This window comes from Botryllus schlosseri, chromosome 4 (assembly GCF_051294905.1).
Source record: "Botryllus schlosseri isolate E-star chromosome 4, Bs_hap1, whole genome shotgun sequence".
NCBI classification, from domain to species: Eukaryota; Metazoa; Chordata; class Ascidiacea; order Stolidobranchia; family Styelidae; genus Botryllus; species Botryllus schlosseri.
The window spans coordinates 10,724,794-10,743,831 of record NC_137239.1 but is presented as its reverse complement, the minus strand read 5'-3'; the positions used below and the strand labels follow the sequence as shown (position 1 = coordinate 10,743,831).

General features: G+C 42.7%; 2 long non-coding RNA genes across 2 annotated transcripts in view; one reads left to right on the top strand and one right to left on the bottom strand.

The window, feature by feature from the left end:
- Window positions 1-19,038, bottom strand: part of LOC145438132 (uncharacterized) — a 235,280-nt gene that overhangs the window by 208,263 nt on the left and 7,979 nt on the right. The window lies entirely within an intron of this gene.
- The window catches only part of LOC145438121 (uncharacterized), a 42,918-nt gene continuing 27,491 nt past the window's right edge, over window positions 3,612-19,038 (top strand). The window contains exons 1-2 of the long non-coding RNA XR_013914832.1: window positions 3,612-5,295; window positions 15,570-15,721. This is a non-coding gene — a long non-coding RNA (uncharacterized LOC145438121). The remainder of the gene's footprint in view (window positions 5,296-15,569; window positions 15,722-19,038) is intronic.

The following is a 19,038-nucleotide window of genomic DNA, read 5'->3' as shown; positions in this document are numbered from 1 at the left end:
GGGCCGGCCAACCCGTGGCCCGCGAGAAGGTTTTGAGTGGCCCGCGAGGTCATTTCCGAAATTAGTAATATTATCAAAAATGGATTGCACAGGTTGTGAACTTGCAAGGCTAACCAAAATTTTGATTAGTCTCGCCGCCACACCTGAGATGTGATGACTAAAATACCAGTTCTGATGCATTGGCAGATCCATGAGCCAGTCACATTTTGGTAGATCTTCGTACACTACAATAAAGCAGAATAATTTGCGATCGATTTATCAAAAGTAAAAAAAAAATACACGCTTTGCGCAACATGTTGTCACTCAATTTCTCGCTTTTAATATTGATAACCCTTTGTGAAAATGAAAGAACTACTAATGTATCAGATTGAGTCAAACTATATTCGCGATTACGAGACAAAGTTCCAACATTTACGACCTTGCGTTTGCGCTCGCAGAAAGGCCGTCAACTATGAAACCAGTGGCGGCTCGTCCTATAGGGCAACTGGGGCATTGCCCCACCTAATATTCTGTTCAATAACAATTCTTTACCATTTATAGACGCACACCAATCTATTTATACCGAAATCACAGCGAAAATCGTATTCTTCTTGTCCTTTCGCTTGTAAATGCCCATATATAGCGAAGTCTCTGCGAAAATCGAATTCTCTTCCGTGTTTCCGCTTTGCGAATGCCTAGCCGGGGCATGCCCCGGTAGCGCTCATAACAAGCTTTCACTGTCTATTCTCTAAAAGCCGCGCACAATAAAGAAACGGTGATTTACTCTCTCCTATTCGTAAAATGGCCGAGCAACCGCGGCAAATAGCCTGGTCGCCCCTAAGGTGTGATGTAACAATCGTATCTATATCTGAACTCGAGTACCGTAATATGCGTTTAGTCGACCTTTGCTGGTATAGGTCGATTTTGATGGTGTTTCACACCATGAAAACTCTTGAAATTTAGTATGTCATGTCGTGATGGTGGTATTTAACACTGCCCCAAGTTTCAGGGTTTCTACTTAAAGTTTAGGGTAGTAATTCCGTTTTCGAAGTTGAGTGTGTGCTGATCCGTCATGTATCGCAAACAGATTTTACTCAAAAGCCGGTATTGGTATCCATTGGTTTTGACGGTGTTCAATACTGAGATCGGTTATGACATTTGGCACGGTAAGTCTTAATGTTAGTATCGAACGCTGTACCAAGTTTTAAGTTTGTCACTGAACTGTGTTAGTGGTAATTTCGTTTCCTAATTCGAGTGAGAGCTGACTCGTCATTTATCGCTAACAGATTATACGCAAAGCCGGTATTGGTCTCTATTGATTTTAACGATGCTCCTTACCTAGATCCGTCATAAGCTTTTGCACGGTATGTCTTGATTTTAGTATCGAACGCTGTGCCAAGTCTCAAGGTTGACACTCAATGATTAGGGCAGTAATTTCGTTATCAAGGTCGAGTATGGTAAAGATGTGCTCCGATCTGACACTTTAGCCTACAACACATTGCGGATTTCACGCAAAAGCCGGTGTATCTGCGGTAACGTTAAGTGAGATGATGATATCATTCTCAGTTTGCATTCAAATATTTACTTTGATCGAATATTCTCCAATGTCAATTTCACCGTGAAATTGTGGCCTTCAAGCCATTTGCGTACAACCCCCCCGTCACTTGATCAGCCTATTCCTCAGTAAATTTTACGCAAAATTCGGTGTTGGTCTGTTCGCATTAATTTTGACAGTGTACCATACCGAAAAGGGCCATGAGGCCACTTCTCGATAATGTCATGTAACAGTGTACCAAGTTTAGGGCTTTCATCCACGTATTTATTCGGTAATATATTTTTCAAAGGCGATTTCGCAGCAGACCTATAAGACAGTAATAAAAACGTATGTGTCGTGTTACAGTCTCCAGTTTCAAGGCCAAAATCTCTTATGCTGTACCGAGACCAAATTTCCGAGGTTGCTATTCTTAGTCCTTTACAATGATGTTTTGGATTCAATAGGACAGGCCCAATCTATGAGATAACAATTGCGTATCTGTCCGAATTCGTTGACCTTTCCAATTAGGCTTACGCTATCTCTCGAGTTATAGTCATTTCCATTTCTGCAGATAATTAGTCAGGTCTAATGCGAACATGAACCGTGTTGAATCTTTGTTCCGTACGCCGTTTACGCAGTTACCACACTTCAAGTCACAGCTCACCAGCGGACCTCTCGTGGCACATACGTTAAAATCAGTGTTGCCGGGAAATTCATGTTACCGTACCATCATTAAGTTACTTGTTTACGTTGGAAAACGCCATTGTGACGTCATCTTGATAAAAAGTCGCTTGCAGCCCTTGCCCCACCACCCGATATTGTCACGAGCCGCCACTGCCATGAGACCACTGCTCGATGATGTCATGTAACAGTGTACTAAGTTTAAAGCTTTCATCCACGTATTTATTCGGTAATATATTTTCCAAAGGCGATTTCGCAGCAGACCTATAGACAGTAATAAAGCCATATGTGTCGTGTTACAGTCTCCAGTTTCAAGGCCAAAATCTCCTATGCTGTACCGAGACCGAATTTCCGAGGCTGCTATTCTTAGTTCTTCAGAATGATGTTTTGGATTCAATATGACAGGCCCAATCTATGAGATAACAATTGCGTATCTGTCCGAACTCGTTGACCTTTCCAGTTAGGCTTACGTTATCTCTCGAGTTATAGTCATTTCCAGGTCTTGTGCGAACATGAACCATGTTGAATCTTTGTTCCGTACGCCGTTTACGCAGTTACCACACTTCAAGTCACAGCTCCCGGCGGACCTCTCGTGGCACATACGTTAAAATCACTGTTGCAAATTCGTGTTACCGTACCATCATTAAGTTACTTGTTTACGTTGGAAAACGCCATTGTGACGTCATCTTAATAAAAAGTAGCTTGCAGCCCTTGCCCCACCACCCGATATTGTCACGAGCCGCCACTGTATGAAACCCATAGGCATGTTGGTCGCAGCGATCGATATTGATATGTCCAGGCGCCGAATAGTCCATTCCTTGCAAACTGAGCCCAGCGATATACAGCAGGCCCGCAATAAAGTCAAATCACAATATTATTGACCTATGAGCTGCGAAAAAATTTAGCGCGGCTAGTGGCCCGCGCAATAGTTCGTCTATCAAATGTGGCCCTTTGGCTGAAAAGGTTGGCCACCCCTGGTTTATGGGGTATTTCGAATTGCCTGTAGTATATGACGCCTAGAGATGTTTGACTTTCTTCATACATGGCGTAGACAACTATGGAAATGTTTCAACCTTTCCAGGTTAGAATTAGAGCTAAACCGTTTTATCCGAATTAGATTACAATTATATTACTAGCATTTCGCTCTAATCTAGTGAAATTAGACCACTAGAATTATCTAGTTGTCCAAGTCGCTTCAAACATCTGAATTACCGGTACCTATACCTATATCATAATATTTATGCGTGAATTTTCTAGGTATATAAGTCATATAGATACCTACCTGTAGAGCACTGATTCGTAGGTTACCTGCCTTCGTACTGGGATCCTGATTTTATAAAAGTTGGTGCAAGAATGGACATTTTCAACTTGATGTTGATTAAAATGGAGCAAAATTTGATATTTGAGTGCAATTATACCTCGAATCCAGTGACAAGAATATTAATCGTTGAAACCATACGCAGCTTGTTTATGTTGGCCCAGAGAATTTGGCTAGCCAGACCATATTGATAGAATATGGTCACAGGAAGATAATATTTTCGGTTATTTTACATGAACTTTTCAACAATTGATTTGATGTGTCCAGTAAAACAGTTGTTATTCTGCTTTCGAATAAGACCTTAATTGCTGGTTTCAATGTTAACTGTGTTTGTCAAAGGCTGTAAAGGTAATTTCTTTTCCATGTTAGATGTTTGTTTGTTTGTTTGTGGTGTTCATGGTGGTGGTTCGACTACACTGGTCATTTTACACCAGGCCGGTTCTTATTATTATTCCGTATCTGCCCGATTACCAGTGAACTAGGCACTTGGTGAATTCGGCCGCACAAACTCGGCACTTGGTGAATTCGGCCATGGTAGATCTCGTAGCGGTAGCCTACCGGTCACCATGATTGGTTACTGGAGTGTTTGCTGGTGAACTTGGCACTTTGAGTGGTTGTCAATTTTGTAAAGGGGTCAGGGCATGCGTAGATCACAAAGTCACGGCGTGAATAGATCACAGATTGCGTAACCGCGGGAAATAACGCGACGCTCTTCACTTGTGAACTCGGCCCTTGGAGGAATTGGCACTAGAACACCTTCGCATTAGAAATGCATTTAAAATGAATGAACAGTATCAAAAAGGAAATTTAAACGTGTCGTGGCTCGCGGTAGATCTCGTAATCTTGGGATCCTTCAACCCTGTTATCGAGACACCCTAACCCCAGAGTGGAATCGTCTCTCCAAAGGCAAAAAATTATTTATTTTGACGTGATCATGCGAAACATTTGTTGATGAGGAACACTGGCTTGTCGTGATCGATAAACGAAGAAGCGCCACTTGATCTTCCACAGCTCCGATCTCACGTACAACGACAAGATCCATCTTCTCAAAACTCGCACGACACAGGCCCGTCACTCACGCCATCGATTCCAAGCAGACCGCGTGTGGTCGGTATATGAGCGCTGCGTCATTTCCCGCGGCTACGCAATCCGTGATCTAACCACGCCGTGACTGCGTGATCTACGGATACCCTGACCTCCTTACAAGATTGACGAATCACTTGATAATACTATTATTAGTTTAATAATTCATATTAATAGCTGGTAATACACTTGATTACAAAATTTCCCGAGGGCCGAATTCACCAAGTGCCGAGTTTGTGCGGCCGAATTCACCAAGTGCCGAGTTCATCGGCAACCATCTGCCCACTTATAGCACGGCCCACTCCTAGGCTTTTTAAGACATGGCTATGCGGATCAGATGGCGAGGAGGAGCCTAGATAAACGGTCAACACTTCGGTAAGAATTATGGAGTCGACGTGTCAGGTTCGAACCAGCAATTCATTGATGTTTTGCTATAATGAAACGTACCACTACGTTACCTCACCATACCTTGTAAAATGGGACCGCATCATTTGGCATTTCGTGTGGCAATTGACTTTTGTGTGGAAAATTGTGTTCGTTTTCGAACTTATTCGCAACTTTTATTCCGCCATAGATTGTATATGATAAAACGATATCAGAATTGATCCTAGAAGAATTCCAAAGCCACTCACCACAAAGGAGGATTTAAAGAAGTTTGATGACAAATTGAATGAAAGCAAAAGCCTTTGCAAGATATGTGGTATGTTGAATCTGTTTTGTTATTTTTAAATACTTTGTTGTGCCGATAGCAGACGGCATAGGCGCCGAACCTGGGCATACCTAGACATTTTGTAGGTATGCGGCATGCCTAGAATTCGGTTTGGCATGAATCGGCATAAACCCCGATTGTGTTATTTAGAACGAATCGCAATGTATTTCCGTTTACGACAATACCTGCAACCGCTTATGTGAGCGAGGTAACTCGTTGCGCGCGGCCAATTAGCTACAAGCGCGTTGCCAATTAACGAGATTTGTCTGTGCACATGCACAATGTAACGCGACGCGATCTCCCGCTGAGATGATCGCGAAATTGTGTCATTGATTGCCGTGCGCTCGGCAATCATCGCTTGGGACGCTTGCCTGCTTAGTGTTGCCAATTTAGCGATTTTCGCGCTAGATCTAGCGATTTTTCATCCGGTTTAGCGCCAAAAAATATGGATCTAGCGCCTAGCGATAAATCTAGCGATTTTTGAAAAAGTATTAAGCGATTATTTAGCGCTTTTTTACTGAAAATAACCACGAAAGATCAGTTTTGGCTGACGACTGCATTGGCTATACCGGTCACCAGAGTGCGGACTACGATGATATATAATTATAGATTACTACCTACCAGAGATGAGCGGATTTGAAATTTCTATGTCCTAATCCAATCCAAATCCGAACCTTCAAATCCAAATCCAAATCCTAATCCATAACTTTTTCATATTCAAGTCCATCATTGTCATCATCATCATTGGTTTATTAGCAATTTTATCAGTTCAATACACCACAAAAATGCGATACAACGAAAAGACAGGAAGATGTCGAAGCGACAAGGAGTAGTCTATGGAATCTGACACCCCCCTTGGCCTAGGCGATGTAAAGAGGAGGCATGCACACTGAATGAAGGTAAAGAAGATAGTATAGAAAAAGAATGCGACAAGAAATAGGGCGGCATGTCATGGGAAGCGAGATCGATAGGTCAGTCGTGGTCCGGTAATCTTGAGGATGGGCTGTATCCATGTCCAATCTGTCCAATCTGTCGCCAGAAGGAACGCCTCTACACTCTTGGAATATTTCATTAATGTTATGTGTTGTGTTTTCGGTTATTTATAACCGAATATGTACTCGTTAACGTTTGTTTTGTACCGTTAAGGCTGTATCAGACGAGGCGATGTCGGCGGAGCGTTAGTGTTTGTTTTATCATCGCTGCCATCGGCCGGATCGCCGCCGATGTTAATTGACAGTGTCAATTAACTCGGCGACATCGCCGGCGATGAGAGAAGTGGAAGATGCGCTCATGCGTATCCATATATAAACCAGTGTCGATACTTGAAAAGCGTCACTTTTGCTCAAGCCGTTTGGCGGACGGACCTTCTGGCGAGGCATTGCGAAACGAATTACTGCGATGTAGTACTAAATTATTGAGCTGCTTCACTTATCCAGTATAGGCCGGCATTGCAAAATCGGATGCACCCACCACCTTCGAGTAGCACCAGCACGCGCACATTCTTCTGCAGCTATCATGGCAGTCAAATCAAAACTCGTGCTACTTTCAACTGTTTTGACCAACCCTTACAAATACCATACTACCATGGTTCTGAGAAGGTTTCATTCGACAAGACATTGTAGCATGAACACATTAGACAGGCATCATAATCATATTGCAGAATTCGTTTCGAATATTTTCGGCTAGTTGTTACTTTGTTTCTGGATAATTTTGACCAGACGTGACTTTTAACTTCAAGTCGAAAGAACAAAATCGTCAGCTCGACAACCAAAACGGACAGTGTACCCCTTGTTATAGGACTGGTGGCACTCTTAAGTTGTTCTGTCAAAGGTCCAAGCAAATATAAACCGGCCAACTTTAGGCCCTAAATGTATGTAGCTCCGCTGCACACATTGAGATTCTTCGGAATATTTATTCTGTTCGGATTTTCTGGATTGTGAACAAGATTTTTCAGATTTGCATGGGTTTTTGGATAAGACTGCTCGTATTCGGAAGGATTGCTCCTCAGAGCTTTGAGCTGTCGGATGGATTCGGATTCTCAGATATCACTATCCGCCCATCACTGATCATAATACGGTATTATGTACAGGTACACAGTGTGCCTGGCCTGTACAACAACAAAAAACCGATTCTTAGATGTCAATCATCCCCGAGCAGGTTTAAATGCAACGGGTCAGCGCCTTCTGAAACTAATCAAGTGCAACGATCTCTCACATGATAGTAGAGAAATTATCGGCCGACATCGCCGGCATCGCCTCGTCTGATACGGCCTTTACTACCGTATCTAGCCCGTCTGCTAGTTGTTTGTTTTTGTTATTGTTACGTCATACAGACAAAATAGTTCTTACATTTCGAATTTGATTCACCCCATCACTAACGTTCGCTACTGATGAGAGTTAGTCGAAAAGCTTTTAGCGAATAAATTAACAATATGAAGTTATTGTTTCGCGTAATCCTAATCCGATTCCAACTGGAATTTCAGAAGAAATACTAATTTATGCAATGGAGGGATTCGAAAATTTTCTTTCACACCCAACGATTCACTTGATTCAAGATAACTTAGTAACCATAAGTACATCAATAACTGATCTGAATAAAGTTTGTCGCCATTCGCAACACGACATATCAATCTCCCAGAAAATAGGTAAATCCAATCCAAATCCTAATCCGTTCAGAAAAAAATCTCCAATCCTAATCCAGTCCAAATCCCACAAAATTTCACAAATCCTGTTTTTTCAAAACCTAATCCTAATCCATGCTCATCTCTGCTACCTACCGATAGATAGTAGTAGATACGCAACTCGTGGCGGTTACGCATGGGCAAACAGTGTCTCTTCTTGCTGAGTAATCTAAAAGTAGCATAATTGGCAGTGCTACATCTGGCGACCTGAACGCTTAAATTTAATATAATTGACCATGATCGAAAGATAGTATCGCAGTGATTTCGAAAATACAAAAAAATCTAATAAACCAATGATGATGATGAACTCGTCCGGACAATGGAACCATGCACCCCGGAACAGCCCTCAAAGTCTGAAAACAAGCATTGATCCAACAATGGCACCGCCGCAACACAATGAACATAGCAATGACCAATTTCGTCCACTCGTGAGGTGAACGTCGTCGCGGAAGGACGTGTCGTCAATCAAGGGGAATTACACGCTATCGGAGTATGTCGAAGAGGTTCGAGATCCACACGTACGACCAGGTGTGCTTGTTCCATTGTATTATATTGTAATAGTGAAGTGGGATACAGATAGTTGTAACATAAGACAAGTCGTCGTTATGTCCCATAGGAGCGGGGCGCCTAAGCGTCCCGGCTCAGATTCTCCGCAGGGCCCTTCTTTCAAGGATAAACCACCCGCTGAAATGAGTGAACATAGCTCAAGGGTTCTATCTGTTATTCTTAAAGGTGTCAACAAAGCAATGAGGACCCACAGCCCTTTGGTAGTGAATAAAAACTTGATTAGAGTACTGGGCGAACAGTATTCCGAAATCAAAGTACTCCCATCTGGAGATCTATGTGTTAGATGTGCTAACTAAAATCAAGTTACCAAGCTTCTGGCCTGTGATGACCTAGGGGATAAGGGTAAAAAGATTGAGGTGAAAACAGAACTGTATAAGACCAAACCAATCGAGGTTCGCGGCGTGATTTCGGACGTACCGTTGGATCTATACTAACGATGATATCCAGACAGAGCTCGCTAATTATCGTAAAGCGATTCAGTTACCGCGCTAATGGGGAAAACGTTCCCAGTCGCTCAGTCCTGCTATGTTTTACTGCTGCACACTTGCCCACGGTGGTCACGATTGGATTTGTTAATTTCCGTGTTCGCATTTATAACCCCCCCCCCCGATTCGCTGCTTTAATTGCAATAGGTACGGGCACCGCGCCAAACATTGCCGTAGCTCTCCAAGATGTACTCGATGTGGTCGAAATCACAAAACAGATCAATGTGTAAATTTAGTAGCATGTGTGAATTCTGGAGGTCCTCACTCGGCGGGTTATGCGGGATGCGAGAGATATAGACAAGAAACTCGTATCCAACACGTCATGGCAAACTCGAATTTTGATTACTGGACTGCAAGACAAATGTCGCAACAACAGGACCAGACCTTGCATGCACACAACTTGCAAACCTCTACCATACACACAAACACTCCGTATGAGAATATATATCAGAACCCCCTCTCTTATCCGCCGTTACCGCAACACCCTTCCTTGCACCAAACCAACAATAACCCGATCAGTGAACGGCCTGGAACAGGCCCCAATATTATCTCGGCGTCGAACAAACAGATCACTATTTCAACGGAAACATTTTTCACGTTCATAGCTGAAGTGATGAAAAATACTCTACTCGCTTTCTCTGAACAAAAGGAAATTAACATTGAAGAAATAGTCAGAAAGTCGGCTGGAGATAAACTTGGTTTTACGGTTTTTGGAGCTGAATCAAACTCTATGAATAGTCAGACATCCAACCCCAATGATAAGTCTACAACGGAAGCGGAAAAGGCAGCCAGTAGACGTCGATTAGGAATTACCTCATCAAAAAATCGCACCGGACTGAGTCAAAGTAACACTATCGATAGAAACGCATCAACCGCAGAATATAGAAATCCGTTGATGAATGCTCCCGAGACGAGCAAAAACCTCGATCGTACGGATACGTTGACCTCGCAAAATCCACAACACTCCAACGATGCTATGGACCTGACTTCTTATGGTACATCTTCAAGCCCCTGATTATATGCCAATGGAACTGCCGTGGAGTATACAGGAAAATAAATGAATTGAAGTAATACATAGAGAGCCTGGAACAACTACCTGACGTCATAGCAATACAAGAAACGCATCTGATCAGTAAATATAACCCAAGATTTTCTCAATATACGTTGATAAGAAAAGACCGAGACATTCACGGTGGAGGGGTGTGTATGTTTGTTAGAAACAGCATTCAGTTTTGTGAAGTAGCATTGCCTACGGTACTGCCGATAGAAGCCCAAGCAATTAAAATTGCCGATACAATCGTCATGAATGTATATATTCCGCCTAACAGAAGGTTATCGCGTTCTCAGTGCATCCGATGTTTCGAAATATGTGACCACAAATCTATAGTTGTTGGGGATCTCAACGCACATCACCCAATGTGGGGAAGTCGAAATATAAATACAACAGGCAGACATATTTATCATGTTATTCAAGACCTGGATCTCGTGGTTATTAACACGACACAGCCAACCAGACTCGATATCTCTCATCCAAACGCTGGAAGAATGACACTATTAGATCTGGTGTTGGTCTCCAATGACATTGCCCATCGTGCAACAACGAAGGTTACAGACAGACTTTTGGGAAGTGACCACTTCGTCGTTATTACAGAAATTGATGTACCGTATCAGGCGATTCAGACGCGTTTCCCATCGTGGTCTCTACGTCGTGCCGATTGGGGAGGATTTCAGACGGCATGTCAACGGTCATTGAACGAAATCGATACTGCCGATACATCAGCGGTAGAAAAAATCACAAATGCAATCATTGCAGCGGCCTCGGCAACGATACCGGTTACCCAGCCCTCGTCGAAAACCATGGTACCTTGGTGGAATGATGAGTGCGCTAAAGCTGTTCGTCTTAAACGAGTGGCCTTCAAGAAAATGAGACGAACCGTCAAAATGGAGGACGTGATACTCTTCAAACGAAGAAGATCAACCGCAAGAAAATGTATTTTATCCGCAAAACGAGCACATTGGAGACTCTTCTGCGGATCATTAGACAACAACACTAAGCTGGCGAGCGTTTGGAGATCTATTGAGGCAATGTCTGGGATTACAACATGGAACCAGATACGTGTTATTAAAACTGACCACACCGAGCTGACGGATCAGACGGAGAAGGCCAACGAAATAGGCAGAACATTTTCCGCAACAAGCAGTAATAGTTCCCTGACTGGAGAAGAGAGGGAGTGCAAAGTGAACCTCGAGTCAGAATTAAATGACATACGTCACATCCCACCCGCCCATTGAAGAAATGAGCATAAACCGACCGTTCACACTACACGAGTTAACTGCCACTCTGAAAAAAAGACGTAATACATCACCTGGCTGTGACAGGATATGTTACAAAATGATTTCGGCTCTTTCCAATGACTGTCTAATTAGACTGTTGGACGGTTTGAACAAATTGTGGATGAGAGGTAAATGCCCAGATGCATGGAAACATGCCATCGTCATACCAATACTCAAACCAGGGAAACCACCAGAAAAAGCTCAATCATATAGACCTGTGTCTCTGACGAGCAATCTGAGCAAAATTATGGAGCGCATGATCGCCAACCGATTACAATGGTGGCTAGAGACAAATAACATCATACATCCAACCCAAAGCGGCTTCCGCAGAGGTAGATCAACTAGACACAGCATATTGGCACTACACGATGATGTTTACAAATCGATCTGGAACAAGAGATTGGTGGCCACAGTGTTTCTAGATCTCGAAAAGGCTTATGACCGCGTGTGGCGTGAATCACTTATAATAAAATTACGTAAAATCGGTTTGTCTGGAAATGTTTTCGATTGGATATGCTCTTTCCTCGTAGACCGCACTTTCCAGGTTCTTATCGGATCAAACCTTTCAGATACCTTTGTCCTTGACAACGGGACGCCGCAAGGCAGTGTACTAAGCCCTTTACTTTTTTCAATATTGGTAAATGACCTCCCCGATAATATTGAGTCAAACATTAATCTATATGCGGACGACGCTTGCGTTTGGGAGTCCGGACTTCAGATTCCTAATGTCTTGGACAAGTTACAATCCTCATTAACTGAATTATCAGCATGGTGCCGGAAATGGGGACTGAGAGTAAATGTTAACAAATCGGTGGCTATCATCTTTACCAGACGCCGTAAAGTGCCGGAAGTAAGTCTATCTATAGAGGACGTGAGTCTCCCAGTAAAAAAGGAGCACAAATATTTTGGTATCACCTTCGACTCTCGCCTCAGTTACCGCACTCATTCGCGCATGGTAACAGAACGATGCGCAAAACGAATTAACGTTTTGCGATTACTGTGTGGTACGACTTGGGGCGCCTCAACGCCATGCCTTCTCTCACTGTATAGAGCTTTAATACGTCCAGTTATGGAATATGGTTTTGAAGCATATTTGATGTTCTCAAAGGCCGTTACACTGACCATCCAGAAAATACAAAATACAGCCCTCAGGATATGTACCGGAGCGATGACCACAACGCCCGTATACACGCTGCAGAACACCTGTGGCGAAGCTCCAATACATTTACGGCATTACCAGGCGTGTCTGAATTTCCGCGCAACAATACTGTCACAAAATAGCAACCCCTGTGAATCACTGGTTGAAGAAGCCTGGCAAGAGATCTTTCCAGATTCTGCAAATTTTATTACATTTAATATGCTTACCCGGAACCTGGAAGATGCCCGCATCGAAAACATTGGGCCATCGACTATAGCCCCGTGGGAAAATCCTGGGTATACTGTAGACATAAACCTTTCCACAGTGATCAAGAAATCAGATCACCCAGAAATTATCAGACAAACCTTTGAAGAATATATATATGCCACTCACAGGGGTAAATTACACGTATATACGGACGGTTCCAATACCGTAAATGGCTGTGGGGCCGCTTTTTATATTAAATCTTCCGATGTGTCGCATAAAACCGCCCTTGATTGCAGAATATCCATATTAACGGCAGAGTTACTCGCTATATGCGAAAGTCTTAATTGGTTAATTGATGCCGCGCGCCAAGGATATACATATACCTCCGGAATCGCAATGCTATCAGATAGTTTGAGTGCATTAACTATTTTGAAAACCGGTAACACCAGCCATGTTCGCTCTTTGGTTAATGATATTTTCAAGTCTTGCACAAAGCTGGATAGCGCTGGAATAAATATTGCATTTCTTTGGATTCCAGGTCACTGTGGAGTTGGATTCAACGAAGTAGCCGATGAATTAGCAAAGGACGCTGCGTCGTCTTCAACTCCACGAACAACCAGAGATATCCCGCTCTCCCGACAAGAAGCCAACACAATTGCCAAAGAATTAACTCGCCTAAAATGGATTGGCGAAGTTGCCACAAATGGATCGGAAAATCTCTACAAGAGAATACAAGCAGCACACGGGATTTCTCCGGTGCTAGGGCTCTCAAGAAAAGAATCATCGATACTGATACGACTTCAGACTGGGCATTGTAAACTGAACGCCCATTTACACCGCTTAGGTTGTCACGGCGATGGTCTTTGTGCGACATGTGGCGTATCTGAAACGGTGGAGCATTTTTTGCTTCAATGCACTCGCTATAACGTGCAGCGAAATTATTTATTGGACATAGCAGAACGGAACCACGTACCCATCGATATTGTAGCTCTACTCGGCAACCCCTACACCATTGTACCAGTCATTGAATATATTTTTTTAACCGAGAGGCAGCTTTAATCTAGTAGTTTAATAGAGAATATAGACTAACAATATTTAGGTTTGGTGCAAAAGGCCATAGTTGCTAAGCACCATAACCCCCCATATACATACATACATACCAATTTCGTCCAGCGATTGTTCTTATCAATGCCGATTTCCAGGCTTTGGGGCTGTTTTGAGGTCGCTCCATTGTCTGACAAGAATTTAATTCGTATTTCGCTTAAGACCAGATTAATTACATTTCATACTCCGAGTTGGTCCTCGGATTATTTTCTTAAGGTCTCTGCATATAGTGGCAAACAAACCCTGTCCAAGTCGTGTTGTGTCGGGTCAAGTCGCATGTCGTGTTCAAGTAGGCCAACTCCAACACAGTTTAGAGAAGAAGTCAAGCGCATAACCACGGTACATCGCATCACGTATTCATGGACGCATCGAGTAAGGCACGCTGATATAGCAAGCGGTTATGCCTGCAAACCTGATCAGTGTTCACGTATAGCGATCATTGCGCAAAGCGATCCGCTTTATCGAAATGCACTGCACGTTTTGTCCCGCTCAGATATGACTATTACGTATTATGAACTAGAAATATGATACGTGACTTTGGCCCCAGACGAGTAAAATATAGCCGAGAAGAATGTATCGATATAAAGGTTCAATTTAACACCTTTAGGGCTTTAGCTATTAATGCAGATTTAGCGCTATTTTTTAGCGCTTTTCTCTCAATATTTAGCGCCATCTAGCGATTTTTCACACCAGTTTCAGCGATTTTCTTTCATCCGGAGTTGGCAACACTGCAGTGCTTTATCGCGTCTCCTACCCGCCTAGTTTCACTCGCTTGAGCATGATGAACAATCACATCACCAGTTAGGCCCGGTGCCATCGCTGCCTGCACTATCGCATCTGCATTGGCGCACACGATATTATCGCTTGCCTACACAATCGCATCTGCAACATGCCTGGTACGAAAGATATAATCGCTGGCCAACTATCGCGTCTAGAGCCGAGCATGCGTTGGCTCCGATCTCTCGAGCCTAGCCTAGCATGCGTTGTTAGCTCCAATCTTTCGATGGCTTGGTGGCAATGCCGTTAGGTGTTTGTTGGTTAGCGATTGTAATTAAAGAGCGACATCGCTGACCTGAATGACATCGAATGTCCGCAGACATGTGCGACTGTGAGTGCGCCGTGCATGCGTAAGTGAATTCCGCTAATACCTAAACATAACCATCAGAAGATGTGTGTCAACTGTCAAGGCTTGAGTTGTAAAAGACGAGAAAGGTTTTAACAACCTGAAATCGGTGCCATTATAGAACAGATTCCATAACTACTCTGACATTTTGCCTTGCGCAAATCGTCGGCGAGGTTACGTAATACGCGTTGATAAACTGCGTATTTAATTGTTCGCTAGCGATCAGGTACTCGCTAATTGACAGCACTTCCGGACTCGTTGACAAGCTTTTCATACGCTTAACGAAGATATTGCATAATCGGCATTAATGCAGGCACTTAACCCTCATGAATTGATGCTATATTGTCCCCAATTATCAATTACGTCGGATAATGACGTCATTCATTTGTGACGTCATCGAACTCGCATGCCTAAGGAAAATTAGCGTTCGGCGCCTATGGCAGACGGTATATATAAACGTAAGATGTGGAAGCTATCAAGGTGTTGTGTTTATTATTTTTAGAAATTCAGTCAGTCAAAGTGGACGATCGTATTGCTTAGATTATATTTAGGCTTATTTTAGCATCTTTGATATGCGACTCTGAACGTGGACAGTCAACTAATTCTGTTCCTATATTGACATATCAGACATTTGCACTCAGTACCGTTGGCGGCGACAATATTGGTCAGTCAGCAAGAAGCATCATGAAGAAGGTTGCCAGTCTGGTGTAATTATAGCAGAGTCGGAAAGAATGGAAAATATGCTTTCATCAACCTCCATTTGAACAAGATCACATATAGTAAGATACATTCATGATATGCTGCAAATGTGACTTTGTTCTTTGTCTAGTCACCCCACTCATGTAACTATTGAGGCTTCAGGCCAGGGTTGTAACCAAGTCACAAGGCTCCGATTCGCAAGTCAATCTCACTTTTATAGTTTTGACTCGATTCATTTTCACAATTCACCACCGAGTCAAGTCCGAATCCAAGTCAATGAGCAGAGGGCCGAGTCCGAGTTATGGAATTGTGACTCGAGTCAGAGTCTAAGTCATTGTGTTAGCTGCTCAGTTTCCAATTTAAGTCTTGTTAAACAAACTTTCTATATTTTTTTGTGATACCGAGTGGGTCGCATTTATATTATACTAATTTTCCTTACTTTTAGCAGTTTCTGGTCGCATTTTCAAATACCAGTATCAATAGACGAAATCCCAATAGCGATTTACTGTACTATTCTTTGAAATAACCATGAAATGTCGGTCTTGGCCGTCTGAGTCTCAAGTCATGCGCAATGAGTCGAGTCATTTCCGTACTTTGAGGAGATGACCTGCATCGCGACAATTGGTACATCGATTACTAGTGAACTCGGACCTCGGTGAACTCGGCCTTACAAACTCGGCCCTCGGTGAACTCGGTCCTCCGTGAATTTTGTATTAAAACAGAATTTACCAGTGGCGGCTCGTGACAATATCGGGTGGTGGGGCAAGGGCTGCAAGCGACTTTTTATCAAGATGACGTCACAATGGCGTTTTCCGAAGTAAACAAGTAACTTAATGATGGTACGGTAACATGAATTTCCGGGCAACAGTGATTTTAACGTATGTGCCACGAGAGGTCCGCCGGTGAGCTGTGACTTGAAGTGTGGTAACTGCGTAAACGGCGTACAGGACAAAGATTCGACACGGTTCGTGTTCGCACTAGACCTGACTAATTATCTGCAGAAATGGAAATGACTATAACTCGACAGGGTTGCCAGACATCTTTTGTGAAAAAGGGCCAAACAGCGCCGGAAAAAGGGCCAAAATGTGCCAAAAAGGGCCAAATTGTTCAATAACGTCAATAACGTTGCAACATTACCCATAGACACCTGGAATTCCAGTTTTATATTGTTGATACTGTTGTAGGACACCAAATCCACTACCTGCAACTACACTGGATCCTACTACAATAACTGCTTCATTATTTCAAGCCTTTTCCGACTGAATATGCTATAATATGAGAGTGATTAAATTTTATGAATTTCAATTAAACATTGAGAGAATATTTTCTTTACATTTGAAACTTATCATACTTATATACCTAATTTTTAGGTTTTTCACCAAAAAACTCTTCGGTTATGTTGAATTTTTTTCTTTGAAATTTCTATCAATCATTAAGTACTATAAGGGTGCTCTTCTTCAGACTTTTTCTGCTACATAGCTTCCAACCATGTTCGATGCTTTTTCGTCCACCTGTTCACAAATCTGTATTTACAATTCCAAAACAGTTTACATTCTACAAAAACAAATCCAAATCTACTACAGTGTTTCCACTCGAATCTTTGACATTGGCATAAACATTGTCAGCTCAATTTGCGAGATAGATTTATTTGAATACTTAGTTTGACGGTATGTCTCAACTGCTTCCAAAAAGGGCCAAAAATTGAAAATAAAGGGCCAAGGGGCCAAATTATTATTTTGGGGCCAACTGCCGCTAAAAAGGGCCGAATTTCATGAATTTGGCCCCGAAAGGGCCAATCTGGCAACCCTGTAACTCGAGAGATAGCGTAAGCCTAATTGGAAAGGTCAACGAGTTCGGACAGATACGCAATTGTTATCTCATAGATTGGGCCTGTTATATTGAATCCAAAACATCATTCTGAAGAACTAAGAACAGCAGCCTCGGAAATTCGTTCTCGGTGCAGCATAGGAGATTTTGGCCTTGAAACTGGAGACTGTAACACGACACATACGGCTTTATTAGCCTACTGTCTATAGGTCTGCTGCGAATTCGCCTTTGAAAAATATATTACCGAATAAATACGTGGATGAAAGACTTAAACTTAGTACACTGTTACATGACATCATCGAGAAGTGGCCTCATGGCTTTTTTCGGTATGGTACACTGTCAAAACTAATGCGAACAGACTAACACCGAATTTTGCGTAAAATTTACTGAGGAATAGGCTGATCAAGTGATCAGCTGTTAGCCGCCATCGGAAACGAAATAGCTATCGCGCTTGACAGGGGGTTGTAATCAAATGGCTTGAAGGTCACAATTTCACGGTGAAATTGACATTGGAGAATATAATATCAAAGTAAATATTTGAATGCAAACTGAAAATGATATCATCATCTCAGTTAACGTTACCGCAGATGCACCGGCTTTTGCGTGAAATCCGCAATGCGTTGTAGGCTACGGTGTCAGATCGGAGCACATCTCTACCATACTCGACTTTGATAACGAAATTACTGCCCTAATCATTGAGTGTCAACCTTGAGACTTGGCACAGCGTCCGATACTAAAATCAAGACATACCGTGCAAAAGCTTATGACGGATCTAGGTAAGGAGCATCGTTAAAATCAATAGAGACCAATACCGGCTTTGCATATAATCTGTTAGCGATAAATGACGAGTCAGCTCTCACTCGAATTAGGAAACGAAATTACCACTAACACAGTTCAGTGACAAACTTAAAACTTGGTACAGCGTTCGATACTAACATTAAGACTTACCGTGATAAGTGTCATAACCGATCTCAGTATTGAACATCGTCAAAATCAATGGATTCCAATACCGGCTTTTGAGTAAAATCTGTTTGCGATACATGACGTATCAGCACACACTCAACTTCGGAAACGGAATTACTACCCTAAACGTTAAGTAGAAACCCTGAAACTTGGGGAAGTGTTAAATACCACCATCACGACATGACATACCAAGTTTCAAGAGTTTTCATGGTGTGAAACACCATCAAAATCAACGTATACCAGCAAAGGTCGACTAAACGCATATGACGGTAACCGAGTTCAGCTATAGATACGATTGTTACATCACACCTTAGGGGCACAGAGCTATTGTGCCCCGGTTGCTCGGTGATTTTATGAATAGGAGAGAGTAAATCACCGTTTCTTTATTGTGCGTGGCTTTGAGAGAATAGACAGTGAAAGCTTGTTATGAGCGCTACCGGGGCATGCCCCGGCTAGGCATTCGCAAAGCGAAAACACAGAAGAGAATTCGATTTTCGCAGAGACTTCGCTATATATGGGCGTTTACAAGCGAAAGGACAAGAAGAACACGATTTTCGCTGTGATTTCGGTATATATAGATTGGTGTGCGTCTATAAATGGTAAAGAA